At 36.1% G+C, this 15,164-nt stretch overlaps 1 protein-coding gene across 4 annotated transcripts in view; it reads left to right on the forward strand.

The window, feature by feature from the left end:
• Window positions 1-15,164, forward strand: part of CTNNA3 (catenin alpha 3) — a 1,958,943-nt gene that overhangs the window by 47,849 nt on the left and 1,895,930 nt on the right. The window contains exon 1 of one of the 4 annotated variants that reach the window (XM_070364866.1): window positions 2,337-2,451. The exons of 2 other annotated variants lie outside the window; for them this stretch is intronic. The gene's annotated coding sequence lies outside the window, so the exon portion shown is untranslated. Of the gene's footprint in view, window positions 1-2,336; window positions 2,452-11,888; window positions 12,009-15,164 lie in introns of those variants that run through there. One more of the 4 variants, XM_070364865.1, reaches the window with a different exon arrangement.

A 15,164-nucleotide genomic window follows, 5' to 3' on the forward strand; every position in this document is an offset into this window, starting at 1 on the left:
GTTCCTTGGTATATAATATGAAAGCAAGCTTCCTCTCTGTGACTTGTTAACATGGAATCTACCTGGGAGTAGAGGAGCTAGGTTGTACTTTTCTTGTCCTTCCACCCTCAAATTCAACCTAAGAGTTTTTATGTTGTTTTGTGTGTTTTTCACAAGTCTTTGCTCATTGTAGTAGTCCATTCTTCTAATAGGCCAATATCACCTTTTCCTTCTTTTGTATGTCCTTTAAAAATCTGAGTCTTTAGAAAACTCCTTAGATAGCACATTGAGTTATTTTTATGTCCAGTCTCTCCCATTTTTTTCCTCACTTGCGGTTGCAGTGGTGAGTTTTATTTTTTGACCTGTCTTTCATTTTAGAATCTCTGGCTCTGGGAAATCCTTATATTTTCTATAAATTGCTAAGCAATCTAAGGTACTTTGCTTTTTATTTTCTTCCTTGGCCGTAATGAACTCTAAGGTGATATATTCAATTTTTCCCAAGGTTCCTGTCACTTTCGCTTCACTAACGCATTCCTCTTTGTTGGTAAGGATTAAGCCCAGGGTAGCCCTTCCAGTCTTAGTCTCTTTTGCTCTCTAAATGATGAATTTGCTGATAGAAAGGCAGATGATAAAGGAGAGGAGTGATTCCTCAGTGCAAATTTTAATTACTTTATTGTCTCTTTGGGTTTACTGAATTCTTTTACTTTAGTTTTTAACCAGGTCTCTTTTTTTATCCTGACATTTCACTTCAGTCAACTGTCTTTTCATTTTACTTAGAATTTCCATCACTTCTTACCCAGAATTTTTAACTTTCAATATTTCACTGAGAGAACAAGAGTTGATGTATTATAAATTCTCTTTTGTCTTGAGGATAATTTCCCCTGTCTCCTTCCTTTATTGTTATACAGTCTTCTAAGTTTGGATTTTTTTTTTCTGTTTACTTGTTTTGTTAAAGACAGGAGATTTATTGAGTCCTGGTGTCTATCATGAGATATATACATATCTATATCCCTTTTGAGCTCTGTCACTATCAGTTTTGGAGCTACATTATTTCTCTCTCAAATCTTAAAGTGCAGGGCAAGTATCTTGTTAAATTCCTGGGCTACAGGAGCTACATATTCATCTGGGGTAACTATTCTCCTATTCCTATTGTTTGGTCCTCTACTGGAGGTGAATTTTATCTTAGATAATTTGGAGCAATTTAGATTCCCTTTTCTAACAGAGGTGCATAAAACCTAATCTCTAGCATAGCCTCTGCCAGTGGGTTTTTTTTTTTTTTTTTTTTGGTATGTCTACTCCTACTGTTGGGGCTATAATATCCCAGGGCACAATATATCATTCTTCCCTTGTCCTCATTTATCCTGTGTTGCATATTTGGGAACTAAAAATCTTCCAGCTGAGTGTAGTTAGAAATATATTGCTGGAAGGTGGCCAGGAAACATCTCTGGTTATCTAAAAAGCAGCTCCTGAGCAGTAACAGAGTGAAAGCTGGCTTTTTGTTTGGCTCTCTCAGTCTCAAGTCTCTGATAGGAAGTCAAGATACATGGATTTGAGGGTCTGGCCCTGTGGCTGCTTTAAATTTAGGCACAGGGGAGTTCTAGGTTTCCTCCCTCCTAATTTGTTCCATTCATGAAGTAGATAAGGTAGAGTGGCCAGATTCAGCAAATAAAAATATAAGACACACAGATTTGACTTTTAGGAAAACAACCAATAATCTTTTCAGTACATTTCAAACACCGCATAGGACATATGGCAGAAAATTATTCATTGTTTATCTGAAATTCAAACTTGGCTGGGCATTCTATATTTTATCTGGCAATTATAAGGTCAGAGAAAATTTCCCCCAATGTTTGAAACAGTTAATGAGGTCTTTTGTGCCTCAGGTACTGGTTTAACAGGGTCTTTTCTGGTTTTGTAAAGGTTGCCCTTCCCAGTCTTCCTTCACCTGCAGGGCTGTCAGCACTGAGAGGACTGGAGGAAGTTTGTAAAGAGTCTGGGAGCCATTAAAGAGGAACAGAGCCAAGACCTGGACTCCTTCCCTGTAGTTACTATTAGAAAGTATTTTGTGCATTGAACTGGTCATGATTAAAAAAGGACTGAGTAAGAAAGAACACCAAAGATCTTAGGTTAGGACTCTTGTTGTGGTCTGCATTGCCCAATGCGAGATGCTGTTTGGGCACTTGTGTGACTGGAAGCAGAAGGCCCTCCTGATCCAGCCACTTGGTGAACCGAGAAGTTCTAGGCGTGGCTGCCATGCTATACCTCTAAGGGACAGGCTGCTTCTCTCTTTAAGAATCACTGCAACCACTGTATTTGCAGCAGCAAAGGCAAGAGCACAGCAGGCAGAAAGGTCACATGGAACTGCAGGGGATCTGTTTTCATCAGTAAACTGTGTGCCAGGAGCAGAACACCAGCAGCCCTCAACAGGGCCCTCTTGTATCGAATACAATTTTCTGGTTTTCTCTTTCTGAGGTATGTGGATCGAAAGGCTCCCAGAGTTCTTGAACAGTTTAAGGAACAAGAGAGATACTGGACTCCCTGCCAGTGTGGCAGTTGGGAAGTATTTTTAATTTGAAAATTAATAGATAAGACCTCTTTTTTGCCCCAAACTACAGAGGTAGTTGCTACTATTAGCACATATATACATGTATATTATATATTCGGCATCATAACATATATTGTTTTATAAATAGCTAAGTTCTATAAAAGTTTCTTTTTTCCTTTTCTAAGATGTCATGACCTGAGAAGGCTATATATATTTTACTGTGGTCTTGTGCTTAGCAGTTTTAAAGATATAGCTTAGATCAATAAACATATGTTAATGAGTTTGAGTGAACTCCGGGAGTTGGTGATGGACAGGGAGGCCTGGTGTACTGGGATTCATGGGGTTGCAAAGAGTCGGACACGACTGAGCGACTGAACTAAACTGAACTGAACTGAATGAAAAAATATAAAGTTTTGTGATTCCTTATCATTCTTGCATATTTTTCATCTTTGTCAGCCTGTATCCATTAATATTTTTAAAAGACCAAGCTAAAAATTTTACCTATAATAGTTAATCATCCTTGGTAATTATTTTTAACTTTAATTACTTGTTTTACTCTGGTGCCTTAGTTTATATCGTATAATCTTGTGTTTATGCACACACTAAGCTAAAATAATATATTGATTGTTGATCCTCTTAATTGCATTCTTCTAGCAGGAAATATAGGAGCATGTTTATTATGATCTTAGGGTAGGAAATAATTTCTTAAGTAGGACCCCCCAAATATAAGCAATAAAGTAAAAGACAATAAAGTAAAATACTTAATTATATTAACATAAAAACTTTGTGAAAAAATCACGTAAAAGAAGATAAATGGAAGATACCAACTGAGGGGATATATTAATATTTACAAATCGGCCTTTAAAATGGATGGCATTGTTGTTCCCCTTTTCCTTCCTATGTATCCACGTCCTTTGCCATGTGACATTGTGGTTTCCCGCTAGAGACAGAGTATATTTCCCTGTACTTGAACTTGGTTAGTATTAGACTTGATTGTGTGATTTGCTTTGCCCATTGAAATGTGGGCAGGAGAGGCAGAGTCCTCGTTTGAAGCTTATATTTTAAGATGCATTGTGTTTCCAACTGTTCTAAAATTTTTGTTGTTGCCATGGGAAAAACAGGATTCCAGTAGCCTCCTTGTCCAAGGAGGATGAGAAACACGTGAAGTAGATCTGGAGTACTGCTTGGCGTAAGCCAGCGAGGCCCATCCTGGCCAACTCCCAGCCAACCTGAAAACGTACAAGACATAATGTTGTTTTATGCCACTGAATTTTAGGATAGTTTTGCATGTAGAATTATTGTGGAAACAGCTGACTTATAGACATATTCAATTGAAATTATCCAAAGAACTCCTAAAAAATTAATTAGGAAAAGAATAATCTTAACAGGGAAATGGGTCTATGATAAGTGAAAAAGTAATTCACAGATGAGAAAATTGAAATGACCAATACATAGGTGAACAGATGGTTAGCTTGTTTCACTGGTTATCAGGTAAATATAGATTCAATAAATGATGAGACAGTTTATCATACCTATTAGATTGGCAAAAATTAATGTCTGGCAATACTGAGTATCTGTAAGGATATGAAAAAAAACAGGACTTTTATATATATAGATGGTGGAATGCTTAAGAATACAAAGAGAGAGACTTCCTTGGTGGTCCAGTTGTTTAGACTACAGGCTTCCACTGCTGGGGACATGGGTTCAATCCCTGGTTGGGAAACTAAGATCCTTCATGCATGTGGCCAAAAGAAAAAAAAAACACAAAGAAAGGGTCTTTGCTATTTTGCTATATTGCTGTATTAAGCAGTGAGAGGATATTTTCAAGGAATATAATTGACAAAGGATTATATATAGAATTTATAGAGAAGTTTTGGAAATTATTAAGGAAAAATAGGCAACCTAGGAGAAAAATTGGTAAAAAATAACCAAGATGTCCATCAACAGATGAATGGATAAGCAAGCTGTGGTATATATACACAATGGAGTATTACTCAACCATTAAAAATAATACATTTGAATCAATTCTAATGAGGTGGATGAAACTGGAGCCTATTATACAGAGTGAAGTAAGCCAGAAAGAAAAACACCAATACAGTATACTAACGCATATATATGGAATTTAGAAAGATGGTAACAATAACCGTGTATACGAGACAGCAAAAGAGACACTGATGTATAGAACAGTCTTTTGGACTCTGTGGGAGAGGGAGAGGGTGGGATGATTTGGGAGAATGGCATTGAAATACGTATAATATCATATATGGAACGAGTCGCCAGTCCAGGTTCGATGTACGATACTGGATGCTTGGGGCTGGTGCACTGGGACGACCCAGAGGGATGGTATGGGGAGGGAGGAGGGAGGAGGGTTCAGGATGGGGAACACATGTATACCTGTGGTGGATTCATTTCGATATTTGGCAAAACCAATACAATATTGTAAAGTTTAAAAATAAAATAAAATTAAAATAATATATAGATAAGCAATTCACAGAAGGAGTGTTGAATGGCTAGCTAATCAACCTAAAACAGATCACCAATTACATTGGTAATCAGAAATGAAAATTAAAATGACAGTGAGATCAACTTTGTACCTCTCATGGTGGCAGAAGTTGAAATGTCATGAAGTCTCTTGTTCTGGTAAGGAGGTGGGGGACACATGTGAATCCATGTGATTTGCTGCTAATATTATTTTGGACACCAATTTGGTAATATTTGTTGAAATTGAGTACTCACATGCATTCTGACCCAGAAATTCTACTTCTGAATTGTATTACTTGCTAGTGCTGCCATAACAACTTACAACATGATGGGAGGCTTAAACAACAGAAATTTATTTTCTCGTAATTTGAAGGCTAGAAGTCTAAGATCAAGGTGTCAGTAGATGTGTGTGTGCGTGTGTTTTCCTAAGGCTTCTCTCCTTGACTTGCAAATGGCCAAGTTTTTTCGCATATCCTTATATGGTCATTCCTCTGTGGGTATCTGTGTCCACACCTCTCTTCTTAAAAGGATACCACTTATATTGAATTGGGCTTCTCTGGTTGTTCAGATGGTAAAGAATCTGCCTGCAATGCAGGAGACCCAGGTTCAATCTCTGGGTTGGGAAGATCCCCTGGAGAAGGGAATGGCTACCCACTCCAGTATTTTAGCCTGGAGAATTCCATGGACAGAGGAGCTAGCAGACTACACTCCATGGAGTTGCAAAGACTCAGACATGACTGAGTGACTAAATTTTTTATTGAATTAAGGCCCATCATAATGGCCTCATTTTAACTTAATCGCATCACTAAAGACCCTGTTTCCTATAAAGCCATATTCTGGGGTACAGAGTATTGGGATATAAACATGAATTTAGGTGAGGACACAATTCAACCCACAGCAGAACACATATATATATGTGTATATATAAATTATATAGAGGCACTCTTGGAGAGGTACACAGACTTGTATGAGAATGTTTATTATATTATAACATTGTTTCCTAAACAGTTGGAAACTACCTAAACATACTTGGATAGGCATATGGTCAGATGAAATACATTATAAATGCATCTGATGCAAAATAAAATACAAAATAGAATGCTACGAATGCAAAATAAAAGAACGAAATCAATTATATTAATTGAGAACTCCTCTTTTTCTCAAATAATAAGAAATCTATAGATGGGAAGTTCGAAGCTGATAACAACCAATGACCCAAGCTCTTTCTGTGGTTTTGCTCTGTCATCTTTCCTCCTCAGATTTGCAGTAAGACTGCTTGGTGTCTAGGCTTTATACCACAGATAACAGAAGGAAGGGTGAAGGGCCATGGCAACGTTGCTTTACCTCTTTATAGGTAAAGCAAGAGGTGACATCTCATTCTGTCATCTCATTCCGTCTTATGCCATTCTGAGTTGCAAAGAATGCTGGGAAATCTAGTCTTGTTTGTGTCCATAGCAGTGAAAGGCAAGGGGGGAGATGAGACTATGTGTTGAATGAGCTAAGCTGCAAGTATAGTTCGACAGCAGTAGGCCGTGAAAATGTCATGTTAAGAGGAGAGACTGAGAGAGAGAGAGAGAGAGATTGAGAAGTAGAAAGAGATAGTAATTACAATACTGTTTGTGTAAATTAAAAAATCCACACACACACAAGGTGATTTATCATTGTAAAGATATGTATCATTATAAAGATAAAAAAATGTAGAAAAAGCCACAGAAAGTTGATTGGAAAACCGCCAACACTAACTACTATAGATTGGATACCTATCAGAATGAGGGGGTGAAATGGAACTGATACTGAAGGATATAGAATATGAGAGCAACAATAACAACAACAAAAACAACCCCAGGCTTTTCCCACCAGTTCCATGAGTTGAACTTTAACAGAGGAGCATGATTGATTGGGTCAGTCTAATTCTTTGTATTCAAGACCTGGGAGGAATAAAGCCGGGATGAGTCTTGTCGCCTGTGTGGGTTATTCAGATTATTGGGGAGGGTTAATTGTGCGTGTGTGCTACGTCGCTTCATTCATGTCAGACTCTTTGACACTCTATGGACCGTAGCCCACCAGGCTCCTATGTCCATGAAATTCTCCAGGCAGGAATACTGGAGTGGGTTGCCATGCCCTCCTCCAGGGGATCTACCTGAATCAGGGATCAGATCCATGTCTCTTACATATCCTGTGCAGGTGTGGGCAGGGTTATTTAGAGCCAAAAAAAAGTGACTCACTATGTTAATGACTGAGTTTAATTATTTTTCTTTACTCTGTGATAAGCACCATTCTTTTCACTACAGTTGAAGGACTGATAGGAATGGTGCTACAGTTTAAGTTTAGGGATGATAGCAGTTCTTTTTAAGATAATTTAGGGATATTGTAAGTTTTGAAAAATGAATTTTATACATATTTTTTCCTTGTGTTCCATAATACAAAATTAGTAAGAGTTGACTTTTAGAGGGTCAGCGAGAGCATGAGTAAAATAAATGTGGCTACTTGGTAGTGAAATCCATCATGCTCTGGTCTTCTGTTATTATCTTTGGAAACAGAGAGTGGGAGAAAGGATTTCCTTCTTCTCTCTCAAATATAGCCCTCAGTGACTGACTGGCTCCCTTCTCTGGAATGAAGCAAATTGGCACAATTTCATGTCTTATGTGGGAACAAGACACAGAAGTTTATTTATTTTATTCTTTTTAAGCTTACTGTCATTCTTTTGCTTTTAGTTTTGTATTCTATCCTTAAAACATCTCATACTCAATTCTCCAGATAACATACATAATTAATTAATATGTGTTAGTATGTTTTGCTTTTATTAAGCATTTGTTACAACTTTGGAAGCAGCTGTTAAGCACTTCCATTTTAATGACCATGATTCCTTATTACTTAATTATAAATTATTAACATGCATGGGGTAGAAATGGTGAAATGGATTTAATTTGTAAATAAAAATGTGTGAACTTAATGACTCTTCACCAACTTTTAAATCAGATGGGCAATCTACTTCGTATCTCTCACAGTAGTTTTCTAAGATTCAATGGTATTTGGATTTGGAAAAGTAGAACTCCACAATGAGAAATTTATCTTCCACAAAATAACAATAATTGACTAATGAATTATTTAATACTGTAATTAGTACTTCATTGGATTCTATGAGTAATTTTATAAGTAATTACCTTTTATACCAACTTTATAGGTCTCATCGCACATGAAGAAACCAGGGTAAATGGGAGTCAGTGTGAACAAGACCAAGCAGAGTAAAGCAGAGCTTGAATCTGAAGTTTGTCTTGCCTTTCTGCCTATGTTTTCATTACTTCCCTTCTTTTCCTACCCTTAGTGGGTTCTTGATGCCTTATCTCTACTCAGCCATGAGACAGCTCTTCTTGTCTCATAGTTTAAGGCATAACACAAATGCATAGTTATCATATCTTGATTTTTCTCCTGAGTTGCAGGATTCTGAATTTCCAGCTGCCTATGCGAATACCCATTTGCACATGCTACTCATACCCCAAACTTATCATGCCTACTGTAGTCAGAGTAGAGCTTGCTCTAGATTTGCTTATTGGTATGAATATTATGTTATGAGCCATATGTTATGAGTAATAATATGTTACTGCAATAGGGAGGTAATACATTGTTTTCAAGATAGACTATATAAAAAGTGTATAAAAATTTAAAATAGAGCATAAACTATATGGAGGCATTTTTGTTAAAAGTAAAAAGGATTATTTTAAATAAGTAGTATCTATAGCAATGCACCTCACTCCAGTACTCTTGCCTGGCAAATCCCACGGACGGAGGAGCCTGGTAGGCTGCAGTCCGTGGGGTCGCTGAGGGTTGGACACGACTGAGCAACTTCACTTTCACTTTTCACTTTCATGCATGGGAGAAGGAAATGGCAACCCACTCCAGTGTTCTTGCCTGGAGAATCCCAGGGACGGGGGAGCCTGGTGGGCTGCCGTCTCTGGGGTCGCACAGAGTCGGACACGACTGAAGCGACTTAGCAGCAGCAGCAGCATTGACTAATCATTCAGTCTTCCCTCCCTACCAAAGCATTATTATTTAAAAAGGTTTTTTTTTTTTTTTTTTTAAGCCACAAGTAGAATCTAACAAGGACTTTACATGTAGGTGCTTAGGGCACCTGGCAAAAACAGAAATCATTTAATGAGACAGAGTTCAGGAGTTCCTGCATCAGGGAATGAAACTCAGGGTTGGAAACTGAGGACAGAAAGAAAAAATTAGTTATCTGTATATTCTAAAATGTGTGGGTGATAGGTGAAAATGATAAGCAAATTACTGGCAAAACAGACTTTTCAGTTTCCTTCTGGATGCTTTCTTCTAAGTTAATTTGAGAAAGAATTGTAAGTGTTGATTTTGTATTATAGAGAATATATCAGTTTAGAAAATTAAAGTTACAAAATTTTATGAAAAAATCAATAACAGGATGTTATTATTTCCAAATGAAATATAATTTTTACATGGCCACCATGATAACTACATGAGGAAAGAAACAGCTATATTCAGATGTTAAAAGTGATTTTACAGAGTGAAGAACTCTAAAGTTGCTTTCATTATAAGGAATAGAATTCTCTTTTCAATAAACTGCAATTTCCTATTTTGTATCACAACTGAGTGATTATTTCTGTTCTCTTTGGAAAATTTAATTCTTTAGTATAAAGGATATGTCACTAGTGGCAAGCCTGCGAGCCTAACAAGAGAGATCATTCTGAGCCTCTAGATCTGTCTTATTTTTGCCATTGTTAATAGTAGACTTGATGTTTGTGATAATAGTTTTAGAGAAGCATGGAAAATTTGTATCTTTGGTTAAGATAAATTTGTTGTAGTTAATGATTTTAGCTGGGTCTGCATTCATGCTCAGTCGTGTCTGACTCTTTGAGACCCCATGGACTGTATCCCACCAGGCTCCTCTGTCCATAGGATTATCTTGGCAAGATAGGGAGTGGGTTGCCATTTCCTTTTCTAGGGGATCTTCTCGACCAAGGGATTGAACCACGTCTCCTGTGGCTCCTGCATTGGCAGGAGGATTCTTTACCACTGAGCCACTTGGGAAGCTGGATTTTAATTAATTATATAGTAAAATATTTATTTTTAGAATAAATCAGGCAAATCAGTGCCCATGCCTTTCCAAACTGAAATGGGTATTAAATTGTGAAATAATTTGTAGCTTGTATGAGGACTTTGTTACAGTCATAACATTGCATGCTCATGAGAAATAACGCAGTGATAACAAGAAATGTATCTTCTAAAATTACTTTATAGCTCCTATTATAAAATGGACAGTTAGCAAATATTAAACAGGGCAATTAGAAAATACTAAATGGTTTACAAATATCATATGTAATTTTGAAGAAAAATTATTTTGCTTTGTAGTACAGTTTATTTTTATATTTTGGAATTTATTTTTGGATTTTCTAATGGAGCTTGGAAACTTTACATAGAGTTTTTGTTTGCTCTTTTGTCTCAGAAAATCTAGAGTTGTAGAAAGTCATCCTGATGATTGAACCCAATTCTGATGTATCTGATTGAATTGATAGAGGAGGAAATAATGTAACAAAATAATTTGTCACAGATGAGAAGTAATAAACACTAATATGGGCAAAACAATGGAATATTGCTAGACACAGTATTATTAATAGGCAAAGTTGAGATGGTGTGCTTCAGTTCCTAGTTCAAGTATTAAATGTCATTGGACTCAATACTGTGGCCTTTCAGGATCAGATGATACCCTCTGCTGGCTAAATGTGGAATTGCGTTTAAAAATGAATGGCTTTATTTTTTTGTTTTAAAAATAGGGATGATTGTTGTGTAAAAGGATTGAGCAGTGCAGAATATTGTAAGATAATATAGGAAAAATTGTAACTGTGAATAATGAAGTCAATGTATCACTTAAATAAATATTTTTCCAAGTGAAACTAATATGGAAATACCCATAATTGAAATTTCCTAACCTGATGATTTATTTTTTAACCATGGAAGTAGGTCACAGGAAAGAAACACAGCAGAGGCAAAATACATAGATCTCCTTATGTCCATCTTCAATAACAATTTTGAATAATCCAAGCTATTTAAATTACTTTTATTACTTACTGTTGTAACAGTGACTGGCAAATATCTCGAGGTGAGATAAGAACTGCTTTTCTCAGGACTTCCCTGGTGGTCCAATAGCTAGGATTCCATGCTTCCGCTGCAGGGGGCATGGGTTCCAACTCTGGTCCGGGAACTAAGATTCCTCACGGTGTGGCAAAAAAAAAAATCCAAAAAAACCCTACCCTGAGAACTTTTCTCTGGGTACCCTGACCTAATTTCTGTTAAAAATAATGGAAATACTCTTATGTAATTTGGAAGTTCGGTAAGTACATGGAAGTATCATATAGCATGTTTGTTTTAAATTTGTTTCTATATTTTATTTCTTTAACTTTTAATTTTATATTGGAGTACAGTTGATTGACAACATTGTGATCGTTTCAGGTGTACAGCAAAGTGATTCAGTTATACATGTACATATATCTATTCTTTTTCAAATTCTTTTCCCATTTAGGTTGTTACATAATACTGAACAAAATTCCCTGGCTATTATGTAGGTCCTTTTGCTCGTCCATTTAAAATATATTTTAAATTCTAAAAGTCACTTTGGAATTTACAGTGTTTGGGGCACATGATGACATGAAAAGTTATATTTAAAAGCTTTTATTACACAATATGTTGTTATTTCATTGCAAACTTGAAAAATATAATTTCAATCTGATTCTACTGTTTAATATTGCCTTTCACTGGTATGTTGCTTTAAGAGCACCCATCCCCCTTTCCTGTTTGAGCCACTGTGTCCTGTCAGTCATCCTGAAATACACTAGGGTACTTGTCAGGCTGTTTGCTTACAAATGCATCATAAGCCAAATTGTGAGCCATGATAGTGGCACTGAATTTCTAAACACAAGAAATTGCTTAGACAGTTGGTTTAGTATCTGTGTATGGGCAATACTCTGTCCTGCAGTAGGTGAGTGAAGTGTCAAACTTTTTAAAATCAAACTTTGCTCTAAGGCAAATCCTAATTATAAGTTATATGTTACTTGGTTAGATAACTTTGGGGGAAATTAAAAGATATTATTTCTATAAAATGGGATGAGTAGAAACTACTGTATTGTGTATTTATTACTTTTATAACTAATTTCCTTTTAATAGCACTAAACTCTAAACTACTTTATGAAAACTCCAGCTTTATAAATATCTACTTTTCCAAGTCGATTAGCAGTCATTTCTGTTATAAATAGAAATGTGATTCTCTTACATACTTTTTCTTTCACATCAATTGAGGCAGACTCAGTTGAGCAGAGGCTCAAGCTCAGTTCTGTTATCTGAAGTATTTATTAATGGCTTTAAAAATAGTGCTAAAACAAATTTTCATGTGCCAGTGCCCAAGCTATAGTAGTCTTATATCAAAGCATTAAAAAAATTCCTATTAGCTGAGCTATTACTGTTTGAGTAACTGTATACAAGACACTGGAAGCTTTACATTCTTTAGACATAAAAGTTATGCAGCAAGCAGGCTCTTCGTGCAGACAATTTAATTTCTATATGAAGCTCTAAACCTAGGTTGGACATGTATACTTTTCTAGTATTTTCTGTATGTTGCCTTAATATTTTAAAAAGAGAATTAATAAAAGTGAAAATATAGGAACTTGTGGATTTTGATGCTGTGTGTTTAATATGGTAGAGGATAGTTAAGAGGCTGCAAGGACTTGAAGTTTTAAGGCTTTATCTAGGGTAAACAAGAAGATATCTATATCTATATCTGTCTATATATCTATATCTATATATATATATAGAATGATTATTTACTCCTTACCTTTTTCTGGAAAGGATTCAAGACGACTTGTAAGGATATGTGAAATTCAAGACCCTGGATCAGCCGGGGCTGGACCCCGGCAGGAGAAATTAAAAGTGGGGTGAAAGTAGAAAGAAAAATAAGCATGAGATATAAAACAGAGCCAGAAATAAGGCTGAGCTGCCGCAGTTCTTGATTATGGTTTTATGACACGGGTGTATGGTAGATTGATGGGAGAGAAAATATAGGCTTATATATAGAAGTCTTACAGGGGACCTTCATGCAAACTAGCTGTCTTCTTTACCAAAGGTCACAGTGCAGAGTGGGGAACATATGCTGGATGGTGAATATTAAATATACTTTAAATATCACTTGTGTTTTGGTGGAAAAAAAAACTAGAGAACTGCTGCCCTTTTAGCCCACACACTGATTTATGTAGGCATAAGTGTGGCTCTAAGTTTTCTAGGAGCAGAAAGGAATTTGGTCTGTTACTTAATTCAGAAGAAAGATTAAAGAGGCTTAGTTGTTTGGAAACAATAAGAAGTTGTTTAAATAAGGTCATATATCTACATATTAGAACAGATACAATCAAGCTAATGTTAAAATAAAATATATTTGGCAATTTTGTATGAATCTAGTCCTGGTATTTAAAATTTTTTCTGAATAGGTTTTTATAAGTGAGATTAGTTACTTTCTTTCTTTCACTCAATTTGGTTATACATTTAACTTGAATTTCAGCTTCTGTTAGGTCAAAATTAACTAGATCCATTTAATGTGGGAAAAAGTTGTTGGGTAGGAGGAAGGAATTCAGAGGTAGGACTTTTTAATGTACTTTGATCTTCAAATACTCAAAAACCAACTACTGTGTTGAAGACTCTGGGCTCTGAGCTGCACACCATGCTAAACCCAGCCTGTAAAAGTGAATAAGCTTAGAAGTTCACTGCTTTCACCCAATAGTATTGAAAAAGGACAAAAGTGTAACAGTTAACATTTTGCTAAGTATCTTTCAGTGATATCTTCAGATATTCAATTAACATGGTGAGTCAGGGACAATGATTTGGCTTCCTTTTTTATTCCATTGTTAAAAATAAAATAAATAAGAAGTGGTTATCTTTTACAAAAAGCACTACAGAAACAAAATACTCAAAGCTTTTTTTTTTTGTTTGTTTTTGTACTTTTGTAAAGACATATGCAGGTTGACTTAGAGTTCTGTAACACATCAGCTGCATGACATGACATTGTGGATAATCTGGACACATAGGTTTAAAACCTGGGAAGTAAATATTCTTAAGATACTAAGTAGGGTTTTATTGTCGTTTAGTTCTAAGTCGTGTTTGATTCTTTGCAACCCCATGGACTGTAGCCCGCCAGTCTCCTCTCTCCATGGAGATTATCCAGGCAAGAATACTGGAGTGGGTTGCCATTTCTTTTTCCAGGGGATCTTCCTGATCCAGGGATCGAACCTGTGTCTCCTGCAGTTCCTGCTTGGGAGATGAATTCTTTACCACTAGCTCCACCTGGGAAGCCCGAAGCAGATCTGTGCTAAGTTGCTTCAGTCCTGTCCACCTCTTTGTGACCCCATGGACTGTAGTCTGCCAGGCTCCTCTGTCCATGGGATTTTCCAGACAAGAATACTGGAGTGGGTTGCAGGTTTTGGCATCAAAGAAACTGAGTGATTACCAGAGTGGTCAAGAATGCTTAAGGAAAACAAATTAGCTTTTGAAAACATTAATTCAGAGATCCTAGTGAGAAATCTGCTAACTGCTTATAGAGTCAATGGATATCAATATAAATCTGTAATTATATAGTAACTGAAGTAATCTGGAAATATTTTCAGTGTCAGTGAGGTAAGAGATGAACAGAAAAGATTTTTTAAAAGTTAGATTTATTAAGGAAAAATTTACATACATTAAATTCACTCTTTTTAAGTTTATAGTTTGATGAATTCTGACAATTACACACAATCATATAATTACCACCATAATCAAATAGAACATTTCTATTTGAATCAATCCAAAAAGTTACCTGTTTTATGCATAGGTGTTCAGTGATTTCAGCACCATTTGTTGAAAAGACTATCTTTTTTTTCCACTGAGTTACTGTGACATCTTTGTTGAAAGTCAAGTATCCATTTAATATAAAGTTTACTACATGAGCCTGGGTTGTCTCACTTTTGGTAATGTTAAGCTTGATCAGTGCATTCACGCACAATAAGCCCGATTCTCGTGGTTCCCAGTTAATCAGTCACCTAATGATTTTAGCCTTCATACTGGTAATTCCTGTATAGTCTATTATTTTTTAAGGGTTTGTAAATGGCGACTTTATCAT

The sequence above is a fragment of the Bos mutus genome, chromosome 28, assembly GCF_027580195.1.
Source record: "Bos mutus isolate GX-2022 chromosome 28, NWIPB_WYAK_1.1, whole genome shotgun sequence".
Lineage (NCBI taxonomy): Eukaryota > Metazoa > Chordata > Mammalia > Artiodactyla > Bovidae > Bos > Bos mutus.